This window comes from Psittacula echo (genome assembly GCF_963264785.1).
Source record: "Psittacula echo genome assembly, chromosome: 2".
NCBI classification, from domain to species: Eukaryota; Metazoa; Chordata; class Aves; order Psittaciformes; family Psittacidae; genus Psittacula; species Psittacula echo.
The window spans coordinates 95,161,627-95,185,128 of NC_137737.1; positions in this window are offsets into that span (position 1 = coordinate 95,161,627).

Consider the following 23,502-nt stretch of genomic DNA (forward strand, 5'->3'; position numbering starts at 1 on the left):
CTCACCAACAATTGAAGCTTGACAGCTTGTGAGGAAAGTCTCATGTTTATGTCATTGGAGAGGTGATCCTTGTATGACCTCCTTTTTCACTGCTGTGAATGATAAACTAGTGTTTTCCAGTGGTAGTTCACTATAGCTGAAGGCCCAAATGTACTGTAGTCATAAAGGAAATTTTCAGCTGGTTCTCTGAATCAAATAGAGCTGGAAACTCCTTTGGTTCCTTTGACTGATCTAGTTTAGGCTTTATGATATGCTGTAACTGTGTAGGGAGCTAAAAGCTGTAAAGATATCCACACTGCATTTCGTAAAGAGCTGTAGAACAAACAGAGATATACGTGCAGAGCTAATGCATGTATACTTTCTGATTGAAAATAGTTTCACATTTGCTTTTCTAAGCAAACTGAAATAACTTGCACATGAGAGGAGACAAATAACATGTTAATATATATTGGAATATATTTATTGCTTCAGAGTAGAGCTTGGAGAGATAATTTATTTCTTTACAATCATCCCAGCACCTGAAAATACCTAAATAAACTACTCTTAATCCACATTTCAGAGACAAGTGGAAGATGATGTGGTAGGCAGACTACATACACATGCTGCAAGAGTTCCTCAAACCCAGCATGAATTGTTCAGAACTGCCATGGAGCAGTGGATAACAAACAATCTTCAGGCAGTGAGTTTAAAGCTCTCTGCACTTGGTTTAAACAGCACCAGATGAGGACTGTACTTTCTTTGTTTTTAGGTAGCTTTCATGCTGAAGGTTATTTCCTAAAAAAAAAAAACAACCCAAAACCAAAACCAAACAAAACAAACCACTAAAAACCAAGCCACCAAACCACAAATCGACTCCCACCAACCAACCAACTGACCCACAAACTTTCTGACAGTTTTGTTTATCTGTGTGCTCACATCTCAGTGTCTTGATAAAGGTGAAAGACATACAGAAGCTGAGTTCCTTCCCTGGTGTGCAGCTTGGCTCTGTATTATCCATCATGCTGCACCCAGTGTGAGTCTCTTGAGAAATTTTCTTCACTTTATTTTTTAATTATTCTAAAAAGAGTAAGACTTGCTACACATTCGCTCTAGGTTACAAAGTGTCTTGCAAGACTTCAAATTGGAATATCTTTCTTTTCATTTGTGTATTTTGACCATTCATTTGCATTGCTTGCATGATAGTAGAAAAGCTCTAGCCTAAAAAAAAAAGTTCTGCTTCAATTAGTGGATTGAGCAGCTGATAATTTATCATGGGCATTATTTCATTGGCACTTTCACAAGCATATCAATCTCACCAATATTCAGTGGTTTTAATAATGGATTCTAATCTAAAAAGAAAAAACCAAAAAGGTATCTTTCTTTACATCCGGATTTTTCTCCATATTACTCCAAGAAGAACATAGTAGGAACTTCTTGCTTCCTTTCTACTTCCAGAAAGGAGCAAAAGTGCAGTCATCAGTAAGAGCAGATGACATGTTTCTGAACTTTAGATGCTCTAAGCAGTACTTCAGTCTTCCATACTTGCATACCTTTGTAGCAAACAATACCAAATTACATTTAACCTTTACTACAATAGGAAATCAAAATATGACCAGCGCCAGTTGACACCAGGACACAAGTTATAACATGATGAAATCCTTTTTAACATAATATTGAAACTCTATTTATTTTTACTCTTGTCTTGGATTGCAGATTAGAAGATAGTATTGCCAGCTGCAGGACCTTTCAGAAGTACTATAAAAGCATAAATAAATAATAATAATGAATGGTCATATTTTTGTTCTAGATTTCTGCTGCAGCTAGTTGCAGAAGGCAGAACCTTAATCTGAACATGTATCATCAAAAGAGATTACTATACACTAATTTATGAAAGTTGCAGCTGATAAATAAATGTAACAATCCTGTGATTACATTGCATTGACTGAGTTTCACAACATCCTCAAAATGTGCTTAATGCGAGTAAGATTTCGGCTCAGCTGAGAGGCAACCTAAACATTATATCACTCTCACACTTGTGAGGAGCCTGAACTGCAGTACAGTTAGCTACAGCCTGGATTCTAGGAGGTGGGATGAAGTGCATAAGTGAAAGACTTCATACATGTTCCAGAAATGCATCCTCTGATCTTGCTTTAACACCTGGACATTCAGTCAGGCAGCTGGCTTTAAATCAAATTGCGATTCTGTAGTGCTCACCTCTTGGAATAATATGGTTATAGTGTACTTAATGCAACCATTCTTGTCCATCCTGGAAAACTAAGCATACATGATATCTACACATCCTACACGCTCAACAGCAGTCTCAGTGGACTTTGGGCCATCTGCTAACCAAAGACTCTTTTTGTTTATGTTTATGTGTATGCAAAGCCCTACTATTGTATCAGAGAAGAATGGATAAAAGCAAGAACAAACTCATCTTGTACGAAGGTTATCTAATAAACTGGGAAGTAATGCTGTGTGCCTGTTGCATCAGGAATTTTCTGTGACAGAGTTGAAAATACATGTTTGACAGAAGAGCAAATTGGTGCAAAATATTGTACAGTAATTTCCACACAAATACATGTTGTGGTACTTTACTGACAGCCTGGCACACTTCAGTGGCCTGTTGAAAAAATAAAACCAGTGTCAGGAATCTGAATAAAGGGCCCTGCAATTATTTTATACATTTAAGATATTAATGCAATTTGACCACTGAATTTCTTATTGAGTATGTAACCTTCTGCTAACTTGGGGTCTTGGCTCTTGTTTTACTATAGTTTATAATCTCAAAGATCTTTAACAGAGGTCCTTATTTAGTCTTTGTAAAAAGGTGTGAAGCTTCAAACGTAGCTGTTGGGATGTCCCCAACAATAATGTAATACAGATCCATAGCTGTGTCGCTAAATATGACTGAACGTAATGTTTCTTTTGGTACAATTAAAATGCAACACATCAGTACTAAGAAGTTAAAGCTCCTCAAGTTCACAGAGGCAATATCCCTCCACATTACTGCTTATACTCCACGATGAATCTTTGATCGGTGCCCTTCTCACTGTCACTAACAGAAATGAGAGCACTTTCAGTTGTTGCAAATAATTACTCAACAAATGTTGCTCTTCCCTAACAAACCTATGAAGTGCTCACAGTGGAGCACCAGGCAGCCCTCTCAGACTTCCCTTTGCCATGAAATGGGGTCTCTGACATGGATTTTGGTCTTTTATCCAGTTGTTTTAGACAGGCTGGCATGTACTCATTCAAGACCCTTGTAAAAATAACCACACATGGCATAACTTGTCACACCAGTATTCTTATCCCACTGATTGCAGAGTCCAAGTGTTTTGGTGTTAGTTGGTGGTAGTGTGGGGTTTTTTTAACACAAACACACACACACACACACACACGAGAAACGAAACAACAACCCCCTCCAAAAGAAAAAAATAAAAATAAAAATAATTAAAAAACTCCCACCACCACCCCCCCAAAAAAAAAAAAATTAAAAAAAAAAAAAAACAACCAACAAAAAAAAAAAAACAACCAACACCAAACCAAACCAAAGCAAAAAACCCAGAAAACAAATCAACCCCCAAACCCCTGCCTTCTGGCTCCAAAGGTTTCTTTCCAGAGTGAGGGGGGCTATAGGGTTGCTGTGGATGGACTCTTCATTAGGGACTGTAGTGACAGGACAAGTGGTAGTGGGTTAAAACTTAAATGAGGGAAGTTTAGATTGGACCTAAGGAAGAAATTCTTTACTGTTAGGGTGGTGAGGCACTGGAATGGGTTGCCCAGGGAAGTTGTGAATGCTCCATCCTTGTCAGTGTTCAAGGCCAGGTTGGACAGAGCCTTGGGTGACATGGTTTAGTGTGAGGTGTCCCTGCCCATGGCAGGGATTGGAACTAGATGATCTTAAGGTCCTTTCCAACCCTAACTATTCTATGATTCTATGATTCTATGATACATCCTAGCCACGCTGCCCTCCAAACAGACAAAGAAAGCATCTTGGTGTTCCAGGGGCATTAGCAGTCACATCTTTTATCATTAATTGAACTTTAAAACATTTAGGTTTCTGTGCCATTTTGCAATTGCCTCCTTGATCGTACATATGCACTTCTTCACATCTGAAAAACTGTGTCAGACTATCACATCTGAAAAACAGAAAGTTCTATTTGCTATTTTCTTTCCCTCTAAGGATGCAAGTCATAACCGTAGACTTTCAACCTTGAGGTTAGACCAAGAATTGTATTCTTCTTGTTCTTCTAAACCAGGTGCTGGGCACAGCAGAACTTCTGACATTTAGGAGTTAATATAGCTTGTGTGTGTATGTGTGTGTGCATGCACTAATTATGGATCACAGCATGCACTAGGATGCTAAGGAAGTTCAAAGAGAATATTAGATCCCTGACTCTAGCAGATGCACAGCTCTGGGGTATAAGAAAAAAATGTGTGAGCAAATCACACAAGCTTCCTGAGCAGCTAAAAACAAACCTGGAACCCTGCAGGCTATTGTTGGATTTGTAAAATTGACAAAAGCCTCTGCAACTTGTAATTTAGTCTTGGCTTTCCTTACTATTAAGATTATTGTTTCAGTTTACTAAGCTTGTGAAAATGTAAGTAGAGTAGAATGTGAGGACTGTCTGCCAGTGTTTAGGCTGTAAAATATTAACCTGTTGACACCTTGCAATAAAATGTATTAATTTTTAGACAGAGCATAATAATTCTATCATCTTTACTTAAGCATTATACACTGTTCTAACTAAAGTGCCTTGAAACTGCTCTTTCAGTTCAGTGTATCTAAACTCATTTTATACAATATTTAGAATACATTTAACATTTAACACACACAAACCTTGTTGTTTGAAGACAGCCAGATCAGGCCATAGAGCTGGTGGCTCTGATGTGGCCTTACAGCTGTTTGGGCAGAGCAGGGCATGATAATTAAGGTTAGAAATACACATTAAAGACATCTTTCATTCCTCTAATACAAACCATAGATTTTAAGTCCAAAAGCAGTTATTTTGCTGTACCATCCAGTTCATCTTAAAAGAACTTCACACAGTCAGTAACAGGGCTGAGAGCTTCATTCCTCAGTGGCAGTGGCATGGAGCTCAATTGTAGGGCATCCATTACTAGCAGCAAGCCTTCCTTTCATCTTGTTTTCACCATATGCAACATAATACCTTGGAGTAACATATCTTCCAGAATGACATCCAATCATGAATTGAAGACACCATCAGAAGGAAAGGCCATCGCTTTATCCCAGTAATCTGTTTCAAGGGCTTCTCAGACCTACTGTAAAATCGTGCACTTGATTTCTCAGATGACTTTGCCTTGCCTCAGCCTCCAGCCATTGGTTCTAATTATGCCTCTCTCCGTGAGATTAAAGAGCCTTTAGTATCCCGCACTATCTCTCCTGACATTACTTTTACAGTGAGATCAAATCACCTCTGACATTCTTAATACAATAAGCAGAATGATCTTTATGTTTCTTGCAGTAAAATGCCTCCTCCTCAGCTTCAACTGCTGTGGGTCCTCTCCAATTTTGAGCATACTTTAAAATGTGGATATTAAAATTGAGTGTTTGGATATTCCTACATATATGTTCACTACTTCCTTGTTATCATAGGAGCATATTTTCTTCTTTTGCCTCAACTTTGCGTTCAGACACTTTCAGGGTCAGTTGCTTCTCAGGATGCAACTCTCCTTAATGTAGTTATACACATTACTCCTTGACAAGTAATTCTGTTGGTGTGTCCCTCCCCATGAACGCATCTTTTTCACTACTGCATCAACACATTACTACCTAGCCCCAGCACTGTTAATCTGTTAATCCCCCAAAACTTTTCCAGCTACAGTTCTGTATCTACTTCAGATCAAAGTCTTTACTATTACTAGATCTGAAATCTTTTCTAGATACAGACAATGAAACAACAGTCTCCCACTGACATTTTTGGCATTCTGAAATCTATGTAAGCTATATCCATACAACACAAATTTCCTGGGTTCAGCAGCAGCAGTCAGTTTTTCTCCTTCTTAGTAGCTGGTGCAGCGCTGTGGTTTTGACTTTCGGCCTGGGGATAATACTGATAAAGCCGATGTTTTCAGTTGCTGGTCAGAATGTTTACCCTGACCAAGGACTTTGTGAGTCTCATGCTCTGCCAGGGAGGAGGGGAACCTGGGAGGAAGCAGAGACAGGACACCTGACCCAAACTAGCCAAAGAGGTATTCCATACCACAGCACGTCATACCCAGGATGTAGAACTGGGAGTTCCCAGAAGGGCTGGATCACGGCGGGGTGAGGGTGAGGTACCAGTCGGTGAAGTGTCGTATTCTCTTCCTTTGTTATTTCCTTTATCATTATTATTGGTGGTAGCAGCAGTGGTTTGTGTTATACCTTAGTTATTAAACTGTTCTTATCTCAACGCGTGGGAGCTGCATTCTTTCAATTCTCCTCCCCGTCCCTCCAGGAGGGGGAAGAAAGTGTGGGGAGGGAAGTAGACTGCATGGTTCTAATTTACGGCCTGGGCTTAAACCATGACAACAAATCAGGGAGGTGCGCTACCAAAACATGACATGTCCATATAGTACAGTGCAGCACCAAGCAGAAACCTGGTTATTGTAGATGCCCTGTTTTGGGTCCTAGTCATTACTACCACTATTGCGCTACATGTACAATATTCTACTAAATAACACACACATGCTCATATTTTGCCCATGTAACACTTCATTGATGTTACCTTTCAAGTGGGTATTGCTGGCTATTATCGCAGAATCTCAGAACCATTAAGATTGGAAAGGACCTCAAGAACATCTTCAACCCCACTGCTCACAGCAGGGTCAACTATAACAGGTCACTCAGGATACTGACCAGCTGCATTTTTTAATACATCCAAAGATGGAGACTCCGAGGATTCTCTGGACAATGTGTTCCAGGGAAAATCACCCTTACAACATTTTTTTTTCCTTATGCTTAAGCAGAATTTCCTGTGGTTTAGTTTGTGCCCATTGCTTCTCAACCTTTTAGTAAAACCACTGAGAAGAGTCTGCCTCAGTATTCTTTACTTGCTACTACACTGGTAAGATTTGCCCCTGAGCCTTCCCTTCCCTAGCTTAAGTGATTGCCACTCTCTCAGTCTCTCATGTCAGAGGCTACAATCCTTTCAGCATCTTTGTGGCCTTTCAGTGGTCTTGCTCCTGCATGTCCAAGTCTCTCATGCACTGGGCAGCCCAGGCCCAAACACACCACTCCAGATATGCTCCAAGCATGGCTGAGGAGAAGAATCACCAGTCTTGACCTGCTGGTGAAGCTCTCTCTAACACAGCATGGCTGCTGCTGGCTCACATTCCACTGTGTCCACCAGGAGCCTTGCGGCCTTTTCTGCAAAGCTGAAAAAGTCAGCCCTAGCCTATTTGGGTGAGTGCAGGAGGTTTCTTTCTCCCCAGGGAGAGGCCTTGGCACTTCCCTTTTTTTCCACCTCTGGAGATTCCTGTTGGTCCACTTCAACAACCTCTTAATATCCCATTTAATGGCAGCATAGGCATCTGGTGTTATCAGCCACTCCTCACCTGAAGACCTACTGAAGGTATACTCTGTCCCATCACCCTTGTCATGAATGAAGATGTCAAACAGTACAAGCCCTACAATCGAGCACTGGATTACAGAACTAGTATCACAGTATCACAGTATGTTAGAGATTGGAAGGGACCTCAATAAGATCATTTAGTCCAATCCCCCTGCCAGAGCAGGAACACCTAAATAAGGTTACATAGGAATGTGTCCAGGCGGGTTTTGAATGTCTCCAGCTGGACTTCATGCCCATGACCCCGACCCTTCAAGTGCAATAGTTCAGACTGTTTTCCACCCACCTCACTGTCTTTTCACCTGTGATTCATCAGTTTGTCAATGAGGAAGTTACAGCTGACAGCACTTAAAGCCTTAATAAAGCCAAGACAACAGCCACTGCTGTCTGCTCACCTAACAAGTCAGTCATCTAACCATAGACTATTGAACTTATCAAGCATGATATACCCTTCCTAAAACCATCCTGAATACTCCAAATCACCTCTTCTATTTCATACGCTCAGAAATATTTTCCAGAATTATTCCTGCATCATGTTGAACATAATCAATGAGGCTGGCTGGTATAGTTCTCTGGATTCTCTTTCTTGCCATTCTTGAAGATAGGGACAGCATTTGCTTTCTTTCAGTTGTCAGGAAACTCCCTGATCACTATGACCTTTCAAAGACAAAAGTGGCCTCATGATGGCATCAGACAGCCCTCAGTATTTGTAGGTGCATCCTATTAGGTCCCATAGACTTATGTCCAGTTTATTTAGTGTACCCTAAGCTGATCCTCCACCAAGGGTAAGGTTTTCTTTCTCCAGACTTTCCCCAATGATTCAGGACCTGGGATTCCTGAATGAGAATTTTACCAGTAAAGGAGTGAGGCAAAAAAGACTGGGTATCTGAGTCTTCTCCATGTCCTTTATTACAAAGATCACTGGAAGCTGCAGTATTCAACCCTCACAAGAGGTAGAAGTTGCTGTCTCCTTTTCCTCCTTGATTCACCAACTAACCAAATATGAGGCTTGACTTCAGACTGTAAACCAGACTAACATTCTAGAAATTATGGCATACTAAAGAAAATAATAATTTAAAATGCTAAGTATTAATTCTGCTGATAGTCTGGAATGTTCTTAAAATGTAAGGAAAATGAAAATGGGGACTAACAGAAGAAAAGAAGAATGAATTACAGTATTTGGGATGCAGTGTTCTGCATTAGAAATCATCACAAAGCTGGGAGGTGAGCAGAGGAGGAGTAGTAGGTTATGTGAACATAAACATTTTTAAAATTAAATATATAATGTAAAGGTAAAATATGGGTTTGTACTCCTTGTTTTGAACTATTATTAACAGAAGCAGAGCCTCACAAGGAAACATGATGCATTTGAGTCTCAGAAATTTAAACACTTTTCAGTAACCTACACTGAAACTGCTGAAATCATGGTAGGAATTTCAGAATATCATCATTATATTGATCAGCCAGTTGGTAGAGAATTTTGTCCCCAGCCAACAGCAGTAGTGGGCATTTGACAGAGAATTAAGAGAGAAATGCTTGAAAAGCTGGACACTTTCTAGCATGACTAGACAAATCTTCCTTGAATGCATTCATTCTTTTTTGAATTCTGTGGTTGGAGAGTTCGTAACATTCTTTTTGGTGTACGCGGTTTAAATATACTGATAACTTCTTCGGGTGCCCTGCAAACCTTGTACTGAAATATTGAAGTCTCTTCCTAATCAGCCTTCTCCAAATTACTCACTATTTCATCAATCCCTGCCGTATTTCCTTTTAGACACCTCTTTTTGAAGTTGAAGGAAATACTGTCTTTACTCACATAAGTTACTCCATTCATCTAACCATCCCTGATCCCCTTCTGTGCCACAGAGACCAAAAATATGGCAAAATTCAAAAGGAGACACGCATGGACAACTTGCACATCCTGATTCGTATTATGTAATCTAAGCAGAATGAAACAAAACATCATGTTTTTAGCAGGGTTCAGGTGTATTCCACTTTTTCAATTTTGCTTTCTGTCTTTTTGTCTTTATTTATTGATTTTGTAAATAAATGAGTTCATTTGACTGTATTCCCCAATATCCTGGCATGTGCACACAGTTGCTGGGAGAAGGGCATAATTTTCTAAGTCCACCTGAAAGTGTAGCGTCTGGCTCTAATTCACTATTCTCCAAAGAAGGCCATGGGGAGGATTACCTTTCTTTCTTCCCTATTCCCTCTTTCCTAGCTAATGTCTGCTGCTGTCACACACTGCTGATAGCAGCAGAGTGAGATGGGTAAGCCAGATCAAAGAGAAATGTCAGCTCCAATTTTTGTCCATAGCATTGTAAAGTAACAAGGAGTTAAACAGAGTCATGCCATTTTTCAACATTTACATTTCATAGCTGGTACTTCTTTGCCATACATCTTGCATTAAACAGCTTCATAATAAGTAGAAAACAAATTCTTTACCCTCCATAGCCTCATCGAGTCCAAAAAGGAGGTAGCATAAGGCTGAATTTGGCTCTGTGCTTCAGAGCTGACATCCTGGTGAAGCAGCCTGCTGCAGCAGCAGCACATATAGAGAAAATTTCCTTTCCACTGTGGATTGCTATTGCAATTCTTGACTCAGCCTTTGTGCAGATTTACTCTGGAAACCAAATGGGAATTTATTGTACAGAACAAATGTAGAATATGCAGCAGTGTTTTTCAGGTTAGATAACTGAATATAATCAGAGAAGGGAGTTTTGCCTTTCCTACAACCAAATCTGCATTCAGAGATGGAAAGGCTGTCCTAGTTGCAAAAATAATGTTAAATGCAGAATCCATCACCATAGCATTAAAAATATTACTTGATATTCACACAGTGATTAACTTCAAAAGGAACAGTAAAGGAAAATGAAAACAACCTCAGCACCTACAGTATTTAATGGCAGTGGTACTCCACCTATGGAATTCATTCTTCAGAGGCCTGTATAGAGCTTTTATCATGGGTCTGAGTGAGAAATCGCATGACATGCTGGCTCAGTTCTGTTTCTTTTCAGCTATTCTGCAAACTTGTTGGATGATATCTTTCACCATTTCCTTCCATTTACGTATGTAAAGTTTCTTTTTTCCTTCTTGTAAAAACATACAATCTACTCAATCAATTACTTTGCCCTAAGACACAAATTGCAGAGTGCCTTTGGATTTTCTTAACTGTTTTTGACGAATGAATTCATTCATAATTTTTAATAAAATTGTCACATGCATTTTTGTGATTTTTGACTTGTGTGCCTCGTTGTGATTTTAAATGGCTCTTCAGTTGTTAAGCCCAGTGTCATTGCTCTAAGGGGCATATGTTTATTTCGGTGCATGAAGAGTTATGCACGTCAACCTCTAATCAAGATGAAAAGTCCTCCTAATGCTTTCTGCTCGCAAGCTCAATGCATAGCAAAATAAACTTAGAAAAAGACTGCAAGTTTCAAAAAAATCTATTTTGATATGTTTTCATCTAGCAAATTATTAAATTCATCATTCATTCAAATAATTTTATTCTCTGAAACCAATGTCATTGTTAACATGAGTAGTTCCTAGAGAAAAGCCTGTATAGCCTTGTCAAAAAATAGTTCTATTGTAAGAGGCAACTGCTTTTAATAAATAAGATTAGAATGTATTTTATGGCAGCTTCTGATGAAAAATTACAAATGAAATTATGCACACGGGAAACAATTCTAACTTCCAGGAAAAAATAATAACAACAGTTGAAATTCTGGGATGTAATAAAAACCCATGCATCTGAAAGTAACATTTCTCCCATGCAAAATCTATAAGGAAACAGAATCTTGATGAAACAGAGACTATAGCTGTATATTCTAATGCAGAACATCCCATATAACCACCACAGGTAACATGCACATGTAAACCCCTTAATTTCTACTGTAGCAGTCCTGTTGATTTAAACAGACAGACCTGAGAACTCCATTCTTTTCTTCATGTTTTGCCTTATGCTCATGTCTATAAATGGATTCGATTTCTTATTTACCTAGGAATAGAAGATATTTTCTGTAATAGGTTAATAATCAAGGGGAAAAGAAAAATCAAACAAAACCAAACCAAAACAAAACCAAAAAACATTTGAAATTTCAGTGATGTTGCTTAGTTTTGAATACCCAAAGAAATGGAGTGTGTAGCGATATTTTTTTTCTTATTATTTTACCAATTTGATATCTGTTCTTTATACAAATGACCACAGATCACATTTAAAATTTGCTTTCTAGTGTACAAAATTATGCCAGATAAATATGTATGGGTTTTTTGCAAGCATTTGTAAGAAGAGAACACAGGAAGTTTCTGACAAAGAAAAATAAGAGAAAAATTGTGTTGAAATACAAGAGGAAATTTATTTGGCCTATTCACCTAAGTTTTGGTCAGATCAGTCTTGTGCAATTCACTTTTCAGTGGGAAAAATAACAGGAAAATTGATTCAAAAGTTTCTTGGAGTTCTTATAATGTCTTATAATGTTACACTATGATCCCCCTTGTTTTGATAGCAAAAACTGTTTTATTTTTTGGAATTAATTTTTCAACAGGAACCTTGGAAAAACTGAAGGCACTACAGATTTGAAAAGATGACTCTTCCCGTGTTGTCTACCTACAGAAAACTGATTTCTGGCAGGCTTTCTGAATCTGTAATTTTGTTCTGGAATACAGGTACTAATAACAGTGAGGAGAAATTAACTGGGTTTTTTTTTCTACCCAGGTACAGTGGATTGATACACATTAATAAATTCACTTGCTTCAGAGAAGAAATGACACTTTATAGCATAGCAAATATTAAAGTTAGCACAGTGCAATCTTTTTTAGACTGAAAATATTTAAGAAAATTTCTGTACTATTCCCTCATAAAAGCACCCGTTGTATTAAATATGTTCTATTGGTGAAGTCTTCCTTATATAATGTTTCTTAACATTCTGTCTAAACATATGATATCATACCATCAAATACAAGTATTGAATTAATTTTCTCCCCTGATGCTTTTGCACTTCTGTGAGAACAAAATGATTTTTTCAAGTGCTTCACACAGCTTCCGTTGGCTTTAGTTCTCTCTAAACACTGCCAACTCAGCCTGCACAGATTTGGATCCTTGCTTTTGTACCTGTTATTTTCAGGCTTAACCTTAATTTCAGTGTTACAAAATTTGGAGCTATAAATAATCGGTTCATACTTTAACTGCAGAGGAGCTCTGTTAATCCTTTGAGAGCCACATCTTTACATGCCTGAACATTTCTTCAATACCTTATTTCCTGTTGTCAAGCTGTGATACCCAACACACAAAACATGCATGCAAGAATAAGAAATAAATACCAGGTTGCTAAAACTCTCCCTCCCTCTCTGGTGGGAAACGCATGTGTCTAGACTGCATGTACATGTGTTTTTCCATGTGAGACTCCTCTCTCCAACAACAAACAATGCGCGTCTGTCACTGCCGTTGAACTGACTAATCCAGGCGGTATAGAAGAAGACTTATATATCACAAAACAATAGGGCTCATTTGAGTGACAATCACTTAAGCAGAGCAGTCTCTTAAGTGGCATACGGAAACACTGAGTTCAAAAGTGAAATGTACTATAAAAATAAGTGAATAGTAATGATAATGCACACGGGGCGGGGGGGGAAGGGAAAATATTTAAGGAAAAAGACAAGGCACAACATTCACAGGATCCCCCAGATATGAGAAAATACTAGCAGGAATTATAATTACAAAGAAAATCCTCATCAACTGCTTTCTTATTCTATCCCAACCCCCCCCCTTTTTTTTTTTTTCTGTATGGCTAGCACACTGCATTTTTTCCTTAATTACATCTTCTTGAGGAAGAAACTAGTTTGGCACTCCTGTCGAGGGCAGATGCCCCTTTCCTGCAGCTCACTGAAGAAACATTTGGCACACCACGCTGTTGCAGAGGGACGGGACTCATAGAAGGAATACAGGCTTGCTCCCTGTTCTGAGATCTTACTTCCAGCTTCGGGTTTATGAGCAGCTCACGCTGTCACAACCCATGCTGATCCCATCCCCTCTTTCTGATCCGGGTTCGGGGAGCCGCTGGGCTTCGCCGCGGCCATAAAGGCCTATTCCACGTCGGGTCAGGCCCGCGGAGGCATGCGGGCCCGGACTTCAGTGGAGCTCTTGCACCCCCTACAGTCCGACTGCCCGCAGTTCACTGGGAAGGGGCCGCAGGGACTTGGGGAGAGCAACGTCCGAACAGCAATACAAAGAGGGGAAAAAAAGTCGATAGAGGAGTATTTTTGACGAAGAGGAGAACAGGGAGGAAAACTTCTCTTGCCGGCCTCCTCACCGGGCGTGGAGTCCTGTCCTGGGCGGCCTTCGCCCGGCGGCAGGGTGGCTTAGACCTAACCATGTCCTGACAGGAACTGGGCAAAAAATAGGAGGTCATGGGTTAATTAAAATACTTGTGGCCTAACACGAGGCCTGTGTGGAAAAAAAGCACAGGTTAGCAGAGACCTGGTCTTTAAACATGCATCTTAGCACAGCAATGGTCACACAAAAGACAAGAGAGGATGGTAAAAGCAAATCCTCTTGTCCCAGTAGGTCTACAGTGAAGGCATGGAGTATGAGGGTATGTTCTCCACAGATGCCACATATTTGCAAACAAATTGTCTCAGGCTAAACTTTCTGTAACCTGACAGTCCATGAGGGATCTCCTACTCACACACAGATTGTTCCACCACTCACCTCTACTGCATAGCACAGAGGTTTGTAAATAAGCTAACTACGGAGCAGGACAGACCCACCAATTCTAATTCAGCATGCTCTTTGCAGACATCCTAAAGCCATCACAGCTATTTAAAAAATGGTTTAGAAGCATTTTGTATTCTCAGTTGCACCACATAAATCACATTAACTCAGTTAGCTGCAGTCAAGTTACTAGAGACCGACATGGATTAAATGAGAGAGTATTGTACAGAGATAACATTAAAGCAAAGGCGGTGAAGGAAGGCTGAAGAAGGCCTCCAAATGGAAAGTTCAGTGTGAAGGCCAGCTGTCATTTTTTATGCAAGTCAGATTACAGGTGTTTAGCATCATCTTGCTGTTTGCTGTGATCACCTCCCACCCCTCACCTGAACAGAAATGTTCATTATATGTATAGCCACTTATATATGGGGATATAATTCAGACTAGATTCCTAATTTTATAGAGTCAAATAATAAAAAATAGCATCTCTTTTGCAAGCTCAGAACAAATCATTACTCCTGTCTTCTCAAATCTTTTGAGAGTTTCTTATGAGTTTCTTATCTGTCTAGAAGTTTTACAGAACATGAAAGGAAACAGCGAAGTTGTCTCCCTTGTACTTGTCTCCTGCAGCAGAGTGGCTTTTTGCTTCACAATGATGTAGGGAGACTGAGAACTCCTAGAACACATCTTCTGGTGAGACAGCTGTAGGTGAGATCCACTGCACTCCCGAAATAGCGTTTAAGCACTATTGACCAATACAAACTAGTGAGCAGAAACAGTCAATATACTCCATCTCCCCCTTACAGTCACAAAGACTGGACTTTACCTAACAATAGAAGGATTTTTTTCTGCAGCTAAATGTCTCTATATACTGGAGCTTTAGTTACAACACCATCAATATTCTCATTTAAAAAAATCCAGGGATGAGAACATTACCATGTCTTATCCTTGGCTTACTGGTACACAAAAATGTATGAAGGATTCCCTCCCTCAAACAGGCCTCCTCAAGGTAACATTTCTTAATTAACACCTTAATTAGCACTGAGAGGGTATGGCCTGAAGTTTATTGGATCTATTTAGCTCTCCAAGCAGCTGCATTGCTTTTAATAAACAGCAATGTTTCTCAGAAAGCAGAAACAACACTCTTGTTCTTGAATTTACTGTAATATGTTTAATCATTTATCTCCCTGTCCAGCAAGTGAATCCTACATAAAGGCTACCTACTGTATACCTGGACTTTTTCTCTTCTGTGAATACCTGGAGTTTTGTTTTCATGGCCGACAAAGAGAAATTAATCTCAACAGTGAAGGCTTAGAAAAGTAAAAAGACTTGCCTCAGTTTCATTTCCTAGCAAAAGGTTATAGGGACTTAGGGTAATGTTCATGCAGTGATAGGGTCTTTCATTCCAAGGTGAAGACAAGCTCTCTTCAGTAACCTGATTAAAAAAATCGGTGAAATGGCATGTAAATTAGTAGTGCAACACTTCTGGTTACCTTCAAATTAAATGGAAGACATGACAATAGTGTTTTGTTGTTGCCTATATGAGCAAGTTTGTAGTAGAAGTTGGGTTGACCACCAGGGAGAACAGGGAGCTGCTATTCTCATTGTCTTCTGCTTTACCTTAACAAAAACAGGATATGCCTCCTTACTGCTACCTTTGACAGGCTATGCTAGTTCTTAAATTACAAGTGAAGTAAGATGCTGTTGGCAGGGTGGCCATTTTCAGTAGAAAAAATTACAGCGTAAGTCTGAAACATAGCCCTTCTGAAATCAACCAGTTTCAATGGGAACAGAACTGAGCTGTATTCCTGCTGATAATTCAATGTAATGACAGTCCCTAATTTTCCCAGCCACTAGAGCAGTAAGCATGTGCCCCGGTAATTGTCTGGTTTTGCAGCCAAAAATTCCCACAATGTCAGCACAAGATGTGTATATACAGTATGCAAGAGAATAGGAGAGGAACATGAGAATTGCTGAAAACTATAAGAAGCTAAAAACACTAAATGAATTTAAAAAGTGCTCAACATACTATCCTGTCCTTTTCTGTGACTTTCCAAAGTGGCTAGTAGCTCACTGGTGATAAAGCTCTGACAGGTGTTAAAATCTGTCCAGTCATTTAGGAAAAAAAGTTTAATTTATATTTTTATATTGTATTTCAGTCTCATTCTTCTTTCACTTTGGCTTATGCGACTTTCATTCAGTTAACAACTGTCCTTACCAAATCAGGGTAAATGACAGAAACCAGGTAACGATTTATAAGGTTGGGTTACTAATCCCATAGGAGTCTTACTTCAGCTGCCGTGCTGAGAAATTACCTCTCAATAGACCCACATCAGAAATACTGAAAATGTGACAGAAAACACCAAGTAAGAGGGCAGAAAAGAACATTTGAAAGAAACGTGTACTGCTAGGATTTCTGGAACTTTAATAGCTTTCCACCTCAATTTTGGCCATCGTGAACTCAAGCTAAGAGAAAAAAATATATCTTTTTAACGAGTTTTACAACATGCAAGTTGCTTTATAACATATTACATAATGATGTAAGTGCCATAAAGAAGGTTGTGTGCTGCTCTGTAAAACGTATTAGATCATCAATATTTCTGGTCTCGTACTGAGGAATTAGAAATAATGATGAAGATTAGGGTTACAAGAATTAAAAAAATCCTTTGAATTGAACCATTCAGCTGTCCCTAGGGAAATACTAAGGAATTTGTAGGCTGAGAAAATAGGTAAATTTATAGGTTCTCCTAAGGTGAAAGAAGTCATGTTAACATCATAAGTTTTATACAAACTTTCCATATGCTGTTGTACCCTCTCTGCTTACCCCCAGCTTGCTTTCTCTCGCACCTTTATTGTGTAGCCCAGTTGGAAACAGATTTATTAAAAATGATCCATCAACCTCTATGCAGAAGGCAGTCAAACATCTTTCAGTAGCATGATTCAAAACAGGGATATCTAATCCTCCTGCGAATGACAGGCCAAGAGAGTTTCCATCAATAAGCACAGAAAGAAGCAAAGGAGGTTTTCAGAACAGCAGTCCTTTCACTTAATACCATGTCTCCTCAGCATCTCCCACACTCTGTCCCACAGACCACTTCTGCAGATGTTCTGTATTCTGGGAGAAGAATGCAGACACCTTCATATTCCTCGTTTCCAAAATTTTTGGTTTGATCTGGTTTAAACTTGTACAAACATGTACTTTCAATTTTTGAAATACCTGTAAGACTGCTATGAACATTAAGCAATCATCAAGCTAGAAAAGAATCTTTACTGAATGGGTCTAGGAAGGAGTCTTGTATAGGTTTTTTGTCTGTTTGATTGGAGGAGTTCAGTATTTAGCTGCTTCTCAAAGGCCAATTCAGCAACAAATGAAGCTTCAAATCTGGTACTGAGCAAGCTAAATCATGCTGGTTGTCAATAAGACATAGATTTCTATGTTATTTTTTAATGGGACTCAGGTTTTAATGATAACATGGAAAAACAAGACTGAGTAATTCTAAAGTTATTGAAAGTGAAAAAAGGGATGAATTTGTTTTCTAAATGTAATGATTTTCATTATACAAAACTCAACATCTACTAACCACCAATTACGACTGTGGGTGCACAAAAGAAATTCTGTCTGTATGCTCCAAGCTCAGGAACCATTGCAAAGCTATATTAGAGACTATGGTTACTTTTATAGTTAGAAAGCAGTCTCTACCACAAAGATACATTTTCATTACAGTATAATGAACAGCAGTTTGTGAAAGTATATGAGGGATGACACAGCCTGATGAAACTATGTTTCAGTCTCCATTGTTTTAATTTAAAATAAGTAGAATTTCCAAATTCCTTTTGTTTAAAGTGAGAAAGTAAACCAACATAAAATTTTTGAATTGCTGATTCATATGGAAACTTGGGAAAAGACGTCTAAAGCTCTCAATGTCTATCAATGGACAAGTAACTTAATCAGGCCTGCTAAGTTTTCCTGTTTTGATAAGGGGCAAAAGTGTCTTTTTGGCATATTAGAAACACTATATATTGTGAGTCTCTATTTTTTTTATGAGAGACGTGAAGAAACTGCAGTAAGTAGAAAGGTCTGACTGATGCTGCAGAAGTCTAGGCATCTAAAATCAGCAAGTTAAAGAAGACCTAAGAGGTACAGAGAAGAAATAAACATTAAGTTAGGAATCAGAAAAATAAATCTCTTTGCTTTCAGCAGGGAGTGCAGTCTCCAGGCTGGTATTAAGCTCAGGAGATAAGGCTGCTATGGATATATTCCTCATGCATAAAAATTAAAGGAAGTAGGAGAGTATTGAAATGGCTCTTTAATGTCTACTGTGATTATAAACTTTGCACCTGGCCTCACAAATTTTCCTTCCATAGGTATTTTGCCTAAATTAAATGGACTATAACAGCTACATACTATACAAGCTTTAACTGTCTCATTTGGTAAGAATGAAAAATTATATAATTTGCATTTTATTAGAAGAGTAAAAATCAACTGGATCATTCGATACCTTGAGTGACTCTCCAAACAGGAGCTGTTCCATACCTGTCTTGCTGTTCCTCAAGTCTCAACAATGTAAAAATATGAATAGGTTCTTAGATCTGAAGGATGCTGACATTCCTAAACTTGATGTTGACTAAACTTGTAAACTAAACTTGATGCTGACTTCATTAACATTACCTTAGAATTAGAGAATCATAGAACAGTTAGGGTCGGAAAGGACCTTAAGATCATCTAATTCCAACACCCCTGCCACGGGCAGGGAAACATCCCACTAAACCATGTCACTCAAGGCTCTGTCCAACCTGGCCTTCCACCAGGGATGGAGCATTCACAACTTCCCTGGGCAACCCATTCCAGTGCCTCACCACCCTTACAGTAAAGAACTTCCTCCTTATATCCAGTCTAAACTTCCCCTGTCTAAGTTTGAACCCGTTACCCCTTGTCCTCTCACTACAGTCCCTAATGAATAGTCCCTCCCCAGCATCCTTGTAGGCCCCCATCAGATAATGGAAGGCTGCTATGAGTTCTCCACGCAGCCTTCTCTTCTCCAGGCTGAACAGCCCCAGCTTTCTCAGCCTGTCTTCATACGGGAGGTGCTCCAGTCCCCTGATCAGCCTCGTGGCCCTCCTCTGCACTTGTTCCAACAGTTCCATGTCCTTTTTACGTTGAGGACACCAGAACTGCACACAATACTCCAAGTGAGGTCTCCCGAGAGCAGAGTAGAGGGGCAGGATCACCTCCTTCGACCTGCTGGTTAAGGTTCTTTTGATGCAGCCCAGGATACGGTTGGCTTTCTGGGCTGTGAGCGCACACTGCTGGCTCATGTTCATTTTTTCATCGACAAACACCCCCAAGTCCTTCTCCACAGGGCTGCTGTGAATCCCTTCTCTTCTCTACATCTTAGATGTGTTCGTTTTGTTTTCTAATGAAAATGAAACTTAAGATACTCTAACACCAGTATTTTGTCTTGCCAACAAGCAACTGATAAGCAATGTAGGTCAAGAGCAATGCATTATTAAAGTTGGCTGACATGTCATTTCTCACCTCATGGTTGTAACCACTTTTATGTATGTACTCTCAACCACTAAAATCCCAAAGGTATTTACTGATGGTGTGGTGTTTACCATAAAGCTACACTGAAACTTTTGTCAAATGAAGTGATAGGTTGAGTAAGTTTGTGAGTGAGCTGGGAAGCCGTGTGAGCTTATCCATAAAATAATATTAAAACAGTTCTGAGTCTTCCCTGTCATTTTTCAATGAGATTTAGAAATGCCTCATTGTCTTCAGATATCTCAGGATTTCTTTTTTTATATACTCTACTGACTATTCACTACTAGGAAGAGATTCTTTAGGGTGAGCCTAGTTGTTTCCATATTGCTCCACTGGCTGTCCTGGCTGGACATGTGTAGGAGCTTCAGATACCTGCAGCACACCTAGATACCTTCTTGTGGATTTTCCTTCCTACATTTAGGAATCCCAGATCCAAGTCTCACTAGAGGAGCCCTAGAGTAAACTCAGCATTACTAAAGTTGTACAGTCATCTTCTCAGTATAAAAATGACAGAAATGCCTTTGAGAACCCAGTCTGACAAATTATATTCATATAATTTGGACACAATTCATGGAATGGTCCTCATAAGGGATTCTTTCCTTAAAAGATTGCATCATGCATGGGAAATGTTGCAAAAGTAGATTGATTCTGTCTTGGGAGACCCAGGAGATTAAATGTGACTCTGAGATTAGCAATGAATCCTGCAAGTCAAATAGTCACTGTTCTAGACAAGACACCTCCCAGTTTTCCAAACCCTAATGGTACCAAAGCATGTGCTGAAATGGGAGAACATTTTTGTCGGAGAATATAAACTGTGCCAAAAGAGAAAGGAAATGTAAAGCGGAAAATTCTGACAACAACAGATTTTCAGTAATAGCTTTAGTAGCTGATCAATTGAGTGCATAGAACAGGTTTTATTTGTTAAAAAATTGCTTCACTGTCTGTGATGAGATATCATGCTGCAGGGTTTGGATGGTTTCCATCCCAGTAGAAGGGGAACCAATGTGCTTGGAGACAGGCTGGCTAGACTAGTCAGGAGGGCGTCCAAAATGCAATATATGTACTTGATATTTTAAAGGACCATTTCGCAAAGCTGAAAATAATTACAGGACACATCAGGCCAGAGAAAGAAATCAAAGAGAAAAACATAAATGGCAGTTTGGAACTGTTTAAGAATGTTTTACTACATGTCCGAAAAGCCACAATTCTATATCTGACAGAAAAGGCGACGTGGAATTAAAAAAAAGCCTGGTTTAGTAAGGAAGTGAAGGCAGCTATAAAGAAAGGAATCAAAAACCAATATAGAAACAAGATGAAAGTAAAGGGGAGGAGAAGTAGAGAGCAATGAATACAAACTGGGAATTGTGCAAAACTGAGAGAAAAGCAAAGAATGAAAAAAAAAAAAAACCCACCAAAAAATCAGTGACCAAAAGAGCTAAGGACACGATAGCAGTACTTGTCTGAAAGTAGCTTAGGAATTAAGGGAATCTTAGAAAAGGAACAGAGCTTGTAATGGGACGTATGTAAATATTCACAGTATCACAGTATGTTAGAGATTGGAAGGGACCTCAAAAGATCATCTAGTCCAATCCCCCTGCCGGAGCGGGAACACCTAGATGAGGTTACACAGGAACAGCAATGCTCTGTGTTATAGGAGAAACAGGATGAGGTATTAATCATCTCATGATCATGATCATGACACATTTTCTGACCCCATAGTAATTCAAGGGAATACTAAAAGGCCTCTGAAGTAAGGCATTTTAAGATCAGTAGCATTAAATAATTTGCTTCTAATAATTTAAAAGCATTATTTTTCTGTATTATTATTATTGGTTTTTACTAATTCTTAAAATATTGAGGTTTTCCTGGAGGCTAGAAGAAAGCCAGTGAGATACTGATATTTAAAAGGGAAAATGGGATGATATCAGTAACTGCAGGCCTGCTGTCATGATAATAACACTGGAAAAAGATGATGGGATGACTGATAGGATACTTGACGTATAAAGAATCAAAAGAGAGAGTAAAAAAATCCTACTCTCAGTCAATATGGTTGTACCAGAAATAGATCTTATCAAGCTAACTTATTTTTAATAAGATTACAGATTTGGTTGCTAAAGTTAATCAAGTTGATACAGAGTACTGAGATTTCAGTGAGGCATTCCACTTATTACTACACAACACTTTGATTAAGAAATGAGAGTGATACAAAATCAACATGTAATATATTAAATGGATTAAAAACTGGTTAACCAGTAAGTCTCAAAAAATACTTCTAAGAAGAAATTATCATCAAATGCCCATGCTTCTAAATGAAGTTTGAAAAAAATAGTTTTACACTTTATCCTACTTATATTTTTATCAGTGATCGAGAAGACAACTTTAAATAGTAACCGATGAAGTTTACAGATGGCACAAAAGCACAGTAAAGAAGACAATTCAGTGCTGCAGAACTGTCTGGATTGCTTGGCAATATGGGGTCATTTAAATGTAGCCATTTGGAAAATCCTACACGTACTCACAAAGAGTGAAGGACATGTTTGTGGGTTGGGGAACTGTCCTGTATAAAGCAGTGATGATGAAAAGGGTTCCTGGGGTGAAGGCAAGGTCAATGGAAGATAATCAGCTGAACAAGGGTTCTTAGAAAGATGCTATACCAAGATAAATAGAAATTTAATAACAGAGTACTCTTTGATTTACCAGACAAATTATAAGATTAAATAGCTAGAAGTTAAACCTTAGTAAATTCAGAGTGAAAAATAAAACATATTTTCAGTAGTAAAAGTATATAAATCTATTGAAATTGCTTACTAAGTTTTGATTCTTTAACATAGAAGGGTTTAAAATTTTGGTTGGTGACTTGCTTTTTATTTTACTAGAATTTTTTTTCCCCAGAAATGAGAAGAACCAAATAGGGGTGACTCAGGGGCAGCTTATGTTGCATGAAAGACCATACAGAATCATTTCACTGCATTAGTATTATTTCTGAATTCTACATGTGCTTGGCTAATGCCTTCATTCACACTTTTGGCAATGTTGAGGCTACTGTCATTCTAGTCTGATTTACCTGTATGAGAAGGATTTTGTTCTTGTCAGGTAACTGTAATTATTGCAGCTCTGAATAACCGCCATGGTTAATCACAAATACTGTATTTTCAAACCTAGCTGAGGATTTAAAGTGGTGTCACTAATGTTACAGGTGGCATTGTTCTAGCAATTCATTGCACTATAAATTGAAAATAAATACAGAAGTTCATAAAAAACGTCATGGTCTCCATTTTTTTTCCATTTAAAAATCTTAGCACTAGGACTGGGGTTCTTAGTTGGCTTCTTCAATCTGTTTCCTGGGTTCAAGTCTATCCTCAAGTGCCTGAAATATGTGTAGATCTTAATCACAAACCTCACTGCTGACTGTTTGTTTAAAGTGCTTTGCTTAGCTCGCAGTTGATAGGCCTGTGCTCTTTGACAGCAGGAGATAACTCACTATCTTCCCCTCCAACCAGGAAATCATGGAGAAGTTTGCCTGTGAGTCTTCCCAGAAATGACAAGATCTTTCCACTCTCTTTCCAAGAGTGACCGAGTCCCTGCTCCTCCTTAGTTCCTGGGAAACACAGTACCAGTCCTATGTAAAAGACAGCAGCTGAAACTCTTTTCGTAGGGCTTCCTCTAAAAATGTGAATCAAGATCCAAATTAAGGTTTTCAA